Here is a 14,406-nt window from a genome sequence, read left to right as displayed (position 1 = left end):
TGAAATATACCCCAGAAAGCACAGCTTTTTATTTCCTTGGTTTCCTTTAAAATTTTAATTCTGCATGCTTCCAAAAGTCACTTTGGGGCGCTGCGTCTTTGCTCCTGTAACTAATCTCGCTCTGAAACTATGTGACGAAATGTGCTACATAAATAAATTCCTTGCTTGCTTACATCAGAGAAAGATCCTTTGTATTTTTAAGGGATTGTATCATTCCTGTGAGGAGGGAAATTCTATTATGTTGCCACATCGAGGGCACACAGGGAAACATTCAAACCCCACAGGCTCATCAGACCCGTTCACAGTGAAAGGCGACCCAGATATTTGCGTACCTGTGTGTCAGTTGCAAAGTGTGTATTAGAATGACTTCCTGCTTCAACTTGCACCTAGAAAGCTTTGTTGTGGTTTGGCTCCTGTACTGACGTACTGGGCATGCTCACTTTCAGTTCTACCTCGAAATTATTCTCATGGTAATCTGACTTGTCTGGTTGTCTTTAACTACATGCACAGAACTTAACCATGTGGTGAGTATATTGTGTTTATACTTACCAAACTTTAACTGTGGGATGTGTTTAAAGGCGTATTAAGCCTACATGTGCTATTTGTGTCTCTGAGGGTCAATTTCAAGCCTTAAATGTGATTTTATATGACAATGTTTTCATTTAAAATGATTAATAACCAGAAGAAAAGAAGAGAAACGGGTCACCTGAAGCACATGTAGCAGGACAGGCTATGGAAACTCCACCTGGTCATACCTGCTGGCTGATGTAATCACCTACATGACTTATTTGTTTACATTTATGAAGCACTGAACAGTTTTGCATTTAACGTGTGCTGGTACTGCTGAGGAAGAGGAGATATGACCTTTACTGGCTGCACTAGAGAACTGACAATTTCTTCCTCTTTTTTAAAAAAAAGTCTACTTTTATCAGGTTTCACTCTTTGCAGCTAAACTTTCCCTCCTCAGTCTAGCGGGGGTGTTACTCTAACAATCTTTTAAAAGTGGATGCAAGCACCAAAATGTGCATGTTTGTCCATTTACAACAAATAATATGAAAAAATCCCATAAACCACTTGAATTTTCAAAAGACTTTCCAAGATGACCACAGTTTCTACCTCGAGAAGCAACGATATTAGAGGAGAAATGCAACAGCTGGATGTATTTTATTATTATTATTATTATGTTTTTCACTTTGTGGAAGTCAAGATTACAACTTACACATTTCCTGTAGGGCTTCTTTATTTCACAAGAAAGTGTAAAAGCCTAAATTCTTGAAATGAAAAAAGAACTCAGCATATGAATCTGGTCAAATATACTGAACGTGTGTCCTGGTTGTGACTGAATCTCTTTGTGCCCTTATTATTCTGTTTAGTCTGTGCTATTTTGCAGGCTGGAGGATCCTGAGATTGGCACAGCGTCTTCAGTTTCTTGGAACTAAAGGTAAGAGTTGCATAATGGGTGAAGTGTGCAAGAGTGCCTGAAACTACTATAAGACCACTATAAACTATATAAGCAAATTATCTTTGGAAAAACAGGTTTAGTTGTGGTGCAGCGTTCCAGAGTAACCTTCTGTGGCATTTGCGTGGTTCTACGTTGTTTTGTCATTGAGATCACTCTGAAAGGGAAAGTTTAGTTGGTTTTATCTACGCTGTTTTCATTCTGTTTGACACATTTATGTGGCTTTGAAACTCTGTCCCTGTTCATTTGCAAGACGCCACACGTGGCTTTGTACTTCAGCCAGTCAGAGGCATGTCCTGAAAGCACCTTTACCACAGTGTCTGGGTTGGACGGCGTGTGAAACAGTGTGCAGCAGACTCTGTGGCAGGGCTCTCTTGTTTTTGTGGTTGTGTCAGTATCATAAGAATACCTGTGTGCAACTCTTGAGTAACACCATGGTTCTCAGCGCACAACCAGTTTTTCTTTAAACTGGTGTTTTGCTGCCCTGCAGCCGGGGGTTGGGGTTAGAGACGAGAGCATACACGTATATATAAGATGGGTGTCGCCACTGTGACGCTACGAGCCCGAGGCTTCTCTCTCAGCAGAGTAGTGAAGGAGCACTCAGCTTGAGCGTTGCACCTTATCTTTCAGGATGTCCCTTTGTCGTTCTGCTCTATCCTCCAGTTCTTAGCTTCCGTTTATTGTAGCTCTTTGTGTCCAGATCCAACAGACAAAATGACTCATGACTGTTCTCATAATGGTCTGTGGAGTAATCCACCATCATGTTTATCTGCTGAGCTTCTAGGCAAGGCAAGTTTATTTGTATAGCACAATTCAACAACAAGGTGATTCAAAGTGCTTTACAGAGACATTAGAAACAAAAACAAATAAAAAGCATGATTTAAAATTGATTAAAACAAACAAACTAACTAACTAATTAACAAACAAACAAACAAAACAGTATAAAAAAATCAAAACAGATAAAATCAGTAGTTAAAATGTAAGTTTTGAAATTTAAGCTTAAGTGCAGATTTGGTGTTTTATTCAAATGCAGCTGAGAACAGGTGAGTCTTCAACCTGGATTTAAATAAACTGAGTGTTTCAGCTGATCTGAGGCTTTCTGGGAGTTTGTTCCAGATATAAGGAGCATAAAAGCTGAATGCAGCTTCTCCGTGTCTGGTTCTGACTCTGGGAACTGATAAAAAAAACTGGATCCAGATGACCTGAGAGATCTGGAAGGTTCTAGAAAATCATTCTCACAGATTTAAACAATCCAGTGATTAGATCAGATGGGAAGCATTCGTAATGGAGATCATAATTTGCCTGGAAAAAGGAGCTCCGGGTGGGAAATTTTAGATTGAAAAAGTGTGGAAGTGGTGGAAACCAATTTCTAAATAAATTCAATCTAAAAAACCCAAAATAACTTCATACATTTGGAACATAAAGCTGTTTCTTAGTTATTTCTACACATTCTGCTGAATTGTGCAGTGACTGGTCAGCATCGGCCTAAACGTGCCAATAGCTATTTTTGCTCCACCCTATAATCGTTCCACACAAACATTTAAAAAAAAACAAAAAAAACTTACTTCCAAAATTTCTTAAATGTAATAAAAACACAGTTTTACTATTCATGTGATTTTAAAAAAAAGTAGCTTCTTATTAAAAATATTTTAATTTACACTTTTAATTTAAGGGTTCAGTTTAATTTCATTTGTAGAGTGCCGAATCACAACAGAAGGCAATTTAAATTCAAATTCAAATTTTATTTGTCACATACAGTCATACACGGTACGATATGCAGTGAAATGCTTAGACAACTGCTCGTGACCTAAAGAAAAAAGAAAAGGCTATGAATAAGATAGGAAATAAATATGAAAATTAAAAAGGGTAAATTTAACTGGGAAAGAATAAGATAAAATATAAAAATTTATGTTGAAAATAAAATAACTGTACAACAAAATACACAATACACAGTATAGTATTTCGCTCTTTTATTTGTGTCAAAGACTTTTTTAGCTGCTGAACTACATTTAACTTGACTTTGCCCTCATTTTAATCGATAAACCAGCTTCTTTTATTTTTTATCTTTCAGTTTAAATTCACAACGTGATGTTTGTGTGTGTGATGTACACATGATTGTATCGTGTGTGAGTGTGCGTGTTATCTGTTTTCGTAAAGCACCGAATGCCGCTCAGTAGTTATTTCAAGCATGTCCATGTGATGATGGTTAACAAGATCTTCATCAGTAGAAGTCAGTAAAGCCCCTTCAGTCCATGTTTCCTCCACCTGCTGTGGGGCGAGAAAGTCCCCATCAGTGGGGCCAACCCCAAAGTTTAGGAACTATTGTGACATTAGTATCATTATAAACATTTCTTTTCTGAAATAAACTTTATTAACTGTTTTGTTAAGCTCGCTGCAACTGACTGTTTAGATGCCCTTACTCCTGGTAGATATGTATTGTCTTGTTTGTATCTGTTGCCAGCTGACAAGGTCATTATTCAAACACTTTGATTTTGTTATTCACTGCACAAAGAGTGCAGCTTTAGACTCCAATTAGTATCATTATGATGGCGCACAGATCTCTGCAGAGAGATTTGTGTTTCAGCTGCAAAGAAAATCTTTCCAGAGGTGGTTTCACTTTGAATTTGTTTAGGTTTACTTGCTATGAGTAAGGAGGGTGACTAAGACGTACAGTACTGACAGTAAATTTTATACTCTTTGACCTTTTATGTCTACCAGAGCATGTAGGCTTTCCCAGTTTCACATTTACTTCTGTAATCTCTGGGCCATCAATTCCTGCATTGCATAAATGACATTTTTTTGTCTGAGGTTTCCTCCCACACTTGTTGTAAAGTAACATGGAGTTAGACTTTGTAAATGTGCAGGTCCAGCCTTTACCCCTGATACTGTTTACGCCACCACATGACAGACAGCTGATTGAACATGAGGATAAACGTGTGATTAGAGCCACAATCAAGCAAAACAGAAAGTGTATATTTATCTCATCAACATGATTTGGAGTCAGGTGAGCGACTGTTTCCCTCCTCTTTGTGTTATTGCATGAAAAATCACATCCTCACATGCCGTATTGGTGGCGTGCACTAAACAGGAAGTGTAAATGACATATTAGGAAGTGGCCTTTTTCACTTACATACTTGAGTCCACCAAATAGATGTAACTCTTAGGGATCAAAGGTCATACTGTGGTGGAAAGTTGGCCAATTTGGCTGAATGTCCTTGTCATGGCACTGAGTGCGTATCCCAAAGGTTGGAAATTAGCCGAGAAAAAATAAAAAGTACCTTTTAGTGTCATCGGTCATCGGAAATTAAGTTAAAAAAACAAACAACAAAAGAGAGCTGTCCTTCTCAGATAACCTTTAAAGGGAATCACAGGTGAAACAGACGCCGGGCGGATTGGAATCAAAGGGCAGGTTTCCATGTTTCACTGATTCGAAATCTTTAAAACACAAAGACAAAATCAGCGCTGTCGTTAATAGAGACACATTAGTGACATCAGCCGAGATACAATTTAAGTGCACGATCATGCTCTGCTTCAGTGTGTCGCAGCACATGTCGGCATTCATGGTTAACTGTAGCTCCCCAGTACCAGCAGCACTCATACATCCCACCACCATGCTTGACTGTAGGCAAGACACACCTGTCCTTGTACTCCTCACCTGGTTGCCACCACACACTCTTGATATGCTCTTTGCCACGGTGGACCATGGCGAGGTTTGTTCTGAGTGGAACCTGTCCTGTTAAACGGCTGTATGGTCTTGCTGCACCCTGAAACTTCTGCAGCTCAGTTTTTGGGTGCTGGGTATATTCTTATAGCTTAGGCCATCTTTATGTTGAGTAACAATTCCTTTTTTCAGTTCCATCCATCCATCTTCATCCGCTTTATCCGAGGCCGGGTCGCGGGGGCAGCAGCCTAAGCAGAGAGGCCCAGACCTCCCTCTCCCCAGCCACCTCCTCCAGCTTATCCGGGGGAACACCAAGGCGTTCCCAGGCCAGCCGAGAGATATAATCTCTCCAGCGTGTCCTGGGTCTCCCCCGGGGCCTCCTCCCGGTGGGACATGCCTGGAACACCTCACCCAGGAGGCGCCAGGAGGCATCCTTGTCAGATGCCCGAACCAACTCAGCTGCCTCCTTTCGATGTGGAGCAGCAGCGGCTCTACTCTGAGCCCCTCCCGGATGGCCGAACTTCTCACCCTATCTCTAAGGGAGAGGCCAGCCACCCTTCGGAGGAAGCTCATTTCTGCCGCTTGTATCCGCGATCTCGTTCTTTTGGTCACTACTCACAGCTCGTGGCCATAGGTGAGGGTAGGGACGTAGATCGACCGGTAAATTGAGAGCTTCGCTTTTACACTCAGCTCCCTCTTCACCACGACGGACCGGTGCAGTTTTCAGTTCCTTAGATTATTATTTTCCATTATGTGCCATGTTAGACTCCCAGTGACCAATATGAGAGAGTGTGAGAGCAATAACACCATATTCAACACACTTGAGGCCTTGTAACACTAATGAGTCACATGACACCAGGGAGGGAAAATGGCTAATCGAGCACAGTTTGGACATTTTCACTTAGGGGTGTGCTCACTTTTGTTGCCAGCAGTTTAGGCAATAATGGCTGTGTTGAGTTATTTAGAGGTGACAGCAAATTTACACAGTTGTACAAGTTGTACACTAACTACTTTACATTGTATCAAAGTGTCATATCCTCAGTGCTGTCCCATGAAATGATATAACAGAATATTTACAAAAGTGTGAGGGGTGTGCTCACTTTTGTGAGAATTTCACCTCCTGCAGGCGAGCTGTCACGACTTGGCAACAAGTGTCAAAGGGGAAAATGTGTATTGTTGCTGCTGCTTGCTAGGTGAAAGAGGTCAGCTGGTTAGGTGCAGCACCATATATTTCCTTGTGACTTTTTTGGTCTCCAACAGAATCCTGCAGTGGCCCATAGTTTGCACGGGACGAAATTTCTCTCTGAGCTGTAGTGAAACTCGGAAAAAGTGTTTAACAGAAAAAGTATAACCAGGAATGGGAGAATACAAAGTAGAAGTTGTGCCTTTTGAAATGCGTTGGTTAGATCAGTGTGGTATAATTTCTTACTTGGAGGTGAACTTTTTCCATTTTGTTGCAAGGTTTTGCGCTTGGTGCTTTGCGAGTGTTGTAGTCACCGTCTGCAAACTGCTGGTGTCTGTGGCAACAAAGGAGGAGACTCACAAACTGATCGAGGAATACACACTTTTCCCTGTGATTGCCAGCTGATTGCTCACTGGTCCTCAGCCCCTGTGTGTCCTAACATGACCATATTGGCGATATCCCCTCTGCGTGGTGTTACATACATGGGTTAATAATAATAATAATAATAATAATAATAATAATAATAATAATACATTTTATTTGAGGGCGCCTTTCAGAAACCCAAGGTCACCTTACAAAAAAAACAATTAATAAAAGGAACAGTAGTCATAAAATACATAAAATAAGTTAAAATTACAAAACAGAGCTTGACAACAGATAAAAATCAGCATTAAAGCGAATAAGCCAGTTTAAACAGGTGTGTTTTGAGCCGTGACTTAAATACGGAGAGGGAGTCAATATTTCTTAGTGCAGGAGGAAGAGAGTTCCAGAGCCGAGGAGCAGAGCGACTGAAAGCTCTGCTCCCCATAGTGATAAGGTGAGAGGAGGGAACAGTAAGATGATGATCTAAGAGGGCGGGAAACAGTAGGTGATATGGAGCAGGTCACACAAATATGAAGAGCAGATTTATGGATACATTTGAACTGTAAGAAGTAAGATTTTAACGTTTATCCTGGCTTCTATGGGCAACCAGTGAAGCTGCTGAAGAACTGGGGTAATATGAGCACTTAACAGTGTACGAGTTATGATCCGAGCTGCAGAAGTTTTGAAGAAGTTGGAGTTTATGAAGGGACCTTTTAGGGAGACCAAATAGGAGGGAATTACAGTATCAATACGGGATGTAATAAGACTATGGACAAGGATGGCAGCAGCATGGGGAGTAAGGAAGGGGCGGAGTCGGTTAATATTACGTAAATGGAAATAAGCAGACCGGGTTATGTAATTAATGTGAGACTGGAATGAAAGAGTATTATCAAGTATGACACCCAAACTCTTAACCTGAGGGGAGGGAAGGGTGGGAGAACGTTCAATGTTAATGGAAAAGCTGTGGGATTTGGTTAAGATAGATGGTGTGCCAACAAGTAAAACTTCAGTTTTATTACTGTTGAGTTTGAGGAAATTGGAGGAGAACCAGGATCTAATCTCAATAAGACAGTCTGAGAGGGAGGGAGGTGGGAGGGATGAATTGGGTTTAGAAGAAAGGTAGAGCTGGGTGTCATCGGCATAACAGTGAAAGTTTAATGTAATGTTAATGTAGAAAATAAGTGAGCACTTGTACATATTCTGACCTAATTATTTTAAACTTGTCTTATATAAGCACCTGTCATTAAAACAATATTTAAAATGTTTTTTTAAAGGTCGTCTTTAAGGGTGAGCTGAAGATTTAATTTCTTGTGTGAATTTAGTAAAAAGCTTAACGAAACAGGATGTTCACAAACTCAGCAGAATGGGGAACTTCTGGGACAAAACCAGAAAATTTTCTTTGTCTTTTGTTTTTTCACCTTGTAGACTTCAGATTAAGAATAACATTAATGTAACATGGAGCCTAAGAGGGAGGACAAAACCCCCCCAAAAACGGGAAATAACTTTACACTGGCCAAGGCAGCTGTAGATGTCTACTTCAGAAAACACCCAGGCCGTTTACTTTTGACTTTATCTTTTTATAGATTTAAAATCACAACGGTGAAAACACACATAATGTATATATATATCAAATTTAGTGTCTACAGTAAGTTTAATCTTTTTCTGATGGCTTGACTAATCACCCGGTGGATACATATCCTATCCTATCCTGTGGTTCTTTATTACACTTTCCCTACAATATGTCACATAATGTCACTCATCACCCAGAAGGATGGAAACTGTTAACAGAAGGAAGTTGACTTTTAGAAATACAGATGAGCTGCACAAAAAACCCATCATCTTATGAGGAAGACAAGAGTGAAACACCGTGGGAAACCTTATGCGAAGGTATGAAAAACACAAAGATGAACCTTAAAAGGAAGTAAATTATCCCAGTGGATGAGCAATACAGAGCTGATAAACTGTGTAGGGGATCTGAAACACAGGACTGACGATGTACACAGTGACCTCTTTCCTCGTACAGACCACAGCAGGTACGGGCTGTTTTTAGTAATATGTGTAAGAGGAAATCAACAGGACCGGATGGCTTAAAAAACTGTCACCTCACCACTGTGTGCTGTGCTATTTTTAATAGTCCTCACAGTCAGTGTTTAAACTCTGTGGAAAAGGTTAATAATCATTCTTGAGCCTAAAATACTACGACTTACTGCTCGTAGCTTTATCATCTGTAGTATTTTGAAGTAGTCATAGTAAACTACCGATGCTGTCATTAGCGGTGGCGTGACAAGTTGATAATGCATTTGCGTACATTTCCTTCCTCCTTGATCTAAAAATATGATACAACAGTTCATAATTACAACAAGCTTTGGTTGTAGCAACAAGAGCCAAATAACAAATATGACTGTTCTGAAGAAACAACATCTCAGTGATGGCTGATGGATGAACTGTAATTCAAGGCTAAAATGACCGATAACAACATAGAGGATCCAAAAGCATGAAAAAGAAAGAGCACTTTTCAAAACAAAGCTCTTTGACGTGAAAACAAGCAGATTAGATGCTGAAGAGGAAAAACAAGCAGGGTGCGTCTGGACGTGAACAGGAGATTGGTCAAATTTAAGTCCTGGAAATTTCTGCATTCATATTTCTTAAAAAAAGGCTCTTATGACAAATAACAGGGAAGTCTTTTAATTTAAGGTAAAATAAATAATAAAGAAGTCTCAACTCAAGCTGGATTAAAAGTTGTGGAAGAATTGGCTTCAGACCTTCAAGGTCTTGTTGTTGTTTGTTTTTGTTTCTATCCCGTGTAAAGTCGGATAAATAAAATCAATCAGCTGGTTAATGCATATTTATGAGCGGTCACTGACTCTGCTGAGCTGATAGCCTAAGGCAGTTGATTTTGTAGCTTTGGGCCTCTGACAGAAAAGCTTTGCTTTAGTTATTAGAAAACAGGCCTCTGACTGTGGATCTCAGGCTTCGTACCCACTTACATGCAACTAGGTCAGATACAGCAGTCTCCAACCTTTTTTGCGCCATGGACCGGTTTATGCCCGACAATATTTTCATGGACCGGCCTTTAAGTTGTCGCGGATAAATACAACAAAATAAAACTAGTACCGGTACCGAAAAAAAGAAGATTTATTCATAACACACGTGAAAAGACCCAGGAAAACCGAGTTAATGATAAAAACAATAACAAAATAACGCTGAAAACCGATAAAAACCTTGAAAACTATACATTTCATACCTGAGCCTCAACTCTTGCGGCCCCATACCAAACGACTCACGGACCGGTACCGGTCCAAGGCCCGGGGGTTGGGGACCGCTGAGATACATAACCCGGATGAGGCCATGGAGAGCATCAGCAGTAAGACCTTAGAGTCTATTCCAAAGCATGTGGGGAGACAGAGAAGTGAGAGTAAACTGAGTGTGATGTGATTGTGTGTAATTTATTTGTGGATTTAATTTCCAGTTTTAATACAAAGAATTTCAATTACATTAATAATTTGACTTCAGGCAAGTTGAAACTTCTAATAAATGTATTCAGAGGGAGGAGGAACAATTCAGCTTTATTGGGTTTTTTCTTATTTAACTGCAGCTTTCTCAACGTAATAGTGTTGTGATTACATCAGCCTGCAGAATAAAGCAGAGAGAGAACTCACGTGGTGAAACAAGATGAGCTTATTCTAAACTGTAGTTTAAACCCGGCAGACTAACATCAATAATGTAGGACGACGGTACCGTCTTCTCCTCTGTAAACTCTCTGACCTCATGACGGGTTTCACTGAAAAGAAGGAAACAATAATAAGAAAACTCCACAGGATCTTTTTCTTTCTTTCTTTCTTCTGAACTGATGAACTGCAGGACAAGTTCAGCCTGTGCGATCATCTCTAAATCAAACAGCGCTTTTATAAATAGCCACTTATGCGTGTATTCTGCTCAGATCATCCACTTAGGCTACAAATGAGGCCCCAGGTACAAGCAGCTAAAGGTCGAAAGCTTCCTGTTAGAGGCCAAACACTGCTGTACAGATGTACTGCAACACTGTGAGTGCACCATCCCCTTTAGGCCACGCAGACGGCTCAATTATTGCATCATCGGTTTCTTCGATGAGATGGCTATATTTGGTTAGCTGTATTGTGAAGACTTCCTCTTGTACGGTAACAATGAAAAGCTGTCCACTTTAAGGGGGCAGGTGACATCTACAAACCACTGTAATGGGAGCTGTGATCCCTGTAACTGGGATTTCTGGCATTTGTGCTCCTTTTGGTATTTTTGGCGTGATGGCAACGCATTAAAATGGTCATGTTGGGACGCTGTGGGCTGACCGTCTCAGCCACTTCACTTTTTTACAGGCAGCTGAATGAAGGAAGCGAAATCACGTTAACATTATATCGTCTGTATGATATTTTCCTATTGTCAGAAACGTTAGCCTCACAGCCCACTTCCACTGTGGATCGAAAAAGTGTATAGGAAAAAAGAACACCCACTCCTGACGTATGGATTGTAGTTGTATTGTTAGAGTGGGTTTGTGTATTGACATGCACTGTTAGAACAGACATGGACATACTGTTTCTGAGCTGACTGCTGTCGTGTGAACAGTGTTGGGAAGGTTACTTTTAAAATGTATTCCATTACAGATTACAGAATACATGCCCCAAAATGTATTCTGTAACGTATTCCGTTACGTTACTCAATGAGAGTAACGTATTCTGAATACTTTGGATTACTTAATATATTATCATGCTGTTTACAACTACATGAATGTACTATTGCTGTGATTTATTACTGTTACTGAAGGTCCGCGGCTCCGAACCGTAGTAAAGGGACCTCTGGCTAATACGGTGGGTTCTGTGTCGGCTCGTAGCCGAAAAATAGCTTTACTTTGTTGTCTGGGTCAACTTTGCTAGCAGAGACAGAGAGAGGCGTTGAAACTTATTGTTTTCGGAGGAAAACACGAACACGGTGTACAGTCGAGTCTTAATAGCTTACTTACAGCTGGGCTCGTCAGGCTCTCTTCTTGGCTGCAGTGGTTATTATTATATTTACATGCTTCCAGCTCCCGTTTCTGCTCGATGACAGCTCGTACTTTTCCTTTTTCTCCCTCCCTCGCTCACAGACACATAACGTGTATGGCAGTCCATTCTCCCTGCAGCACGGACTACACTGCCTATGATGCTACATTCTTTAGAGCTATACCTGTAGCATTCTGCCTATTAGCTTAGCACAACAACAACAACAGGCGCTCTCTCACCCAGGAAACACGCAGAGAGAGAGCGTCACCCTGTAACCATGGCAACTGTAACGCTGCCGCCTGGAACAACAGAACGTAGCTGTCAAACAAAACCCAAACAGTCCTGACCCGCAACAATATGAAACAGGGAAGTACCGCCGTGTAATCCATTTATTTCAACAAAGTAACTGTATTCTAAATACCACCTTTTTAAACGGTAACTGTAACGGAATACAGTTACTCATACTTTGTATTTTAAATACGTAACGGCGGTACATGTATTCCGTTACTCCCCAACACTGCGTGTGAAGCACTGCGACAAATGTTCACACTGGTGCTAAAACGATCTCATATTTGAGGCTTTTGCTGAGTCTCCAGACGGTGGGCAGGTGCATCCTGTTCCTTTTCCTTTTAATTTGTCAGATGTGTCTCGAGAACTTGATTAAAGTGGATCTGTGGCAAATTAAATTAACTGGGCATGACCTTGTATTTCATACTGCATGTTGGGACAAATATTGAACTCTTTGTAGTTTGTACGGCACCGAGTGCTCGCAGGAGGGCAGTGACCTCAATAAATGTGAACTGGAAGAAATTCGGTGCCGCCCAACTTTTCCTAGATTTGGATTTCGCAGTGAAACTGAGTAACTGAGCAGGAAGGCCTTGTTCGGGGAAGCAACCAAGAGCCCAATATTCATCTTAAGGCTTTAAGAACTCTCCTACAGAGGTGAGAGTACCTGAGCAGCACTCCATAAATCATGCATTCATCTTGGAGCAGCTAAAAAGTAGCAGCTCTGAGTAAAAGGAGTATTTATCTGGTTTGCCAAGCAACATCTAAAGGACTGTGTGTGTTTAATGGTTTTCTCTGATGTCATGTTGCAAAAACTGACCTCTCTGGGCAGAATTTCAAACTCTGTATCTGTTAAATCCCAGCAGCCTGTACCCTGCTGATGCAGTCCCTACAGAGGAGAGCGGTGGTGGTATCTTCATGCTGTGGGGGGTAAATTTAGTGATAGATCACATGCAGAGAGGTTCTTAAAGAAATCTTTCTCCAGATGGTTCGCCTTTCGGCGCTACGCTGATCTGAACTGAACAGTAAATGCAAAAGTTTCTGGTTTTCCATCAGTGATCTGAGCACCTCATAGAACATCTGAGAGAAAAGCTGAAGACGCTTCTCATCCAATCTGACGGTGCATGCCAACATCAGACAGGAAGGAGTGGAGATAAGCTTGTGTAGATGTCATACACATCAGTCTGGATACTTTTAACTTTGGCTGCTCAGAACAACACAAACACAAAAGGGAAGGTAATATAGAAACACACACATGCACGCAGGATCGTATACACACAGCATCGTTTTATCTCAGTTCTGTGGTTGAGCATCGTCACATGCTTTTGCCACTAGGTGACGAGACCTGAACTCGTAGCGGGTGTCAAATCTATAAATCTAAAATGTCAAACAGAAAAAACTCTCACTGTGTTTTTTAGACGCCCTTTATATTAAGAAGAATTGTTTATAAGCTCAGAAAAAATCTAACTTGACTGGCCCTTTACCATAAATAATGGATTGGATTTATATAGTGCTTTTCAAGGCACCCAAAGCCCTTTACAATGCCACTATTCATTCACTCTCGCATTCACACACTGGTGGAGGCAGCTACAGTTGTAGCCACAGCTGCCCTGGGGCAGACTGACAGAAGCGAGGCTGCCATATCGCTCCATTGGACCCTCTGGCCAACACCAGTAGGCGGTAGGTGAAGTGTCTTGCCCAAGGACACAACGACCAGGACAGAGAGTCCAGGGATCGAACCGGCGACCTTCCGGTTACAGATACGCTTCCCCCCCCTGAGCCACGGTCGCCCAATGCGCACCGTAAAGTGCTGCAAATTCTCAGGACCACAAGAAGAAACTGAAAAATGTGCCCCATCAGCAGCTTCCTGAATTCTTAATGAGAGTTCTTAGAAGCTCCACTTGTTTTCTTAGATCTAACCTCACTCTTGTGTTGAAACTAGACACTTTACGTGCTTCCCTTTTCCCCACTCAGACAGGAGTGCTCCTGTTTCTCTGTGGGCCACGAAATGCCATTAGAGGCCTGACTAATCAGCTAATACAAATGACAAGCCCCGTAAACAAAGGCTGAAGAGAACAAAGGAGCCAGTGTCGTAAGAAAGCGTGACGACATTACAGCTGAGATACCTGTTAGACATGATGTCATGTTACAGCCTCTGTCCAAACCCAGAGGCGGGCGGTGTTAACACTGATAACATGAAGGGACTTTTTTTTCTTTGTTGACTGAAGTCAAAGATGTTAAAGATGTTAAAGATGTAACAAGGTGGATGCTCTCATTTTCAAGTCAATATTAACTTATTGAGTAGGTGTCATTGCTACACTCCCATAGTGAGTGTGTTCCTGACAGTGTTGGGGAGTAACGGAATACATGTACCGCCGTTACGTATTTAAAATACAAAATATGAGTAACTGTATTCCGTTACAGTTACCGTTTAAAAAGGTGG

The 14,406-nt window shown here is 41.2% G+C and overlaps 1 long non-coding RNA gene across 3 annotated transcripts in view; it reads left to right on the top strand.

The window, feature by feature from the left end:
- LOC146509107 (uncharacterized) overlaps positions 1 to 14,406 on the top strand; it is a 31,837-nt gene continuing 17,431 nt past the window's right edge. Inside the window, exons 1-2 of one of the 3 annotated variants that reach the window (XR_014876851.1) lie at positions 1 to 524; positions 1,391 to 1,441. This is a non-coding gene — a long non-coding RNA (uncharacterized LOC146509107). Of the gene's footprint in view, positions 1,442 to 14,406 lie in introns of all 3 variants that reach the window. The other 2 variants (XR_014876850.1, XR_014876849.1) reach the window with 2 other exon arrangements.

This window comes from Neolamprologus multifasciatus, chromosome 11 (assembly GCF_963576455.1).
Source record: "Neolamprologus multifasciatus chromosome 11, fNeoMul1.2, whole genome shotgun sequence".
Classification (NCBI taxonomy): domain Eukaryota; kingdom Metazoa; phylum Chordata; class Actinopteri; order Cichliformes; family Cichlidae; genus Neolamprologus; species Neolamprologus multifasciatus.
The sequence above is the reverse complement of the archived record's forward strand: the minus strand, read 5'-3'. Positions and strand labels throughout refer to the sequence as shown.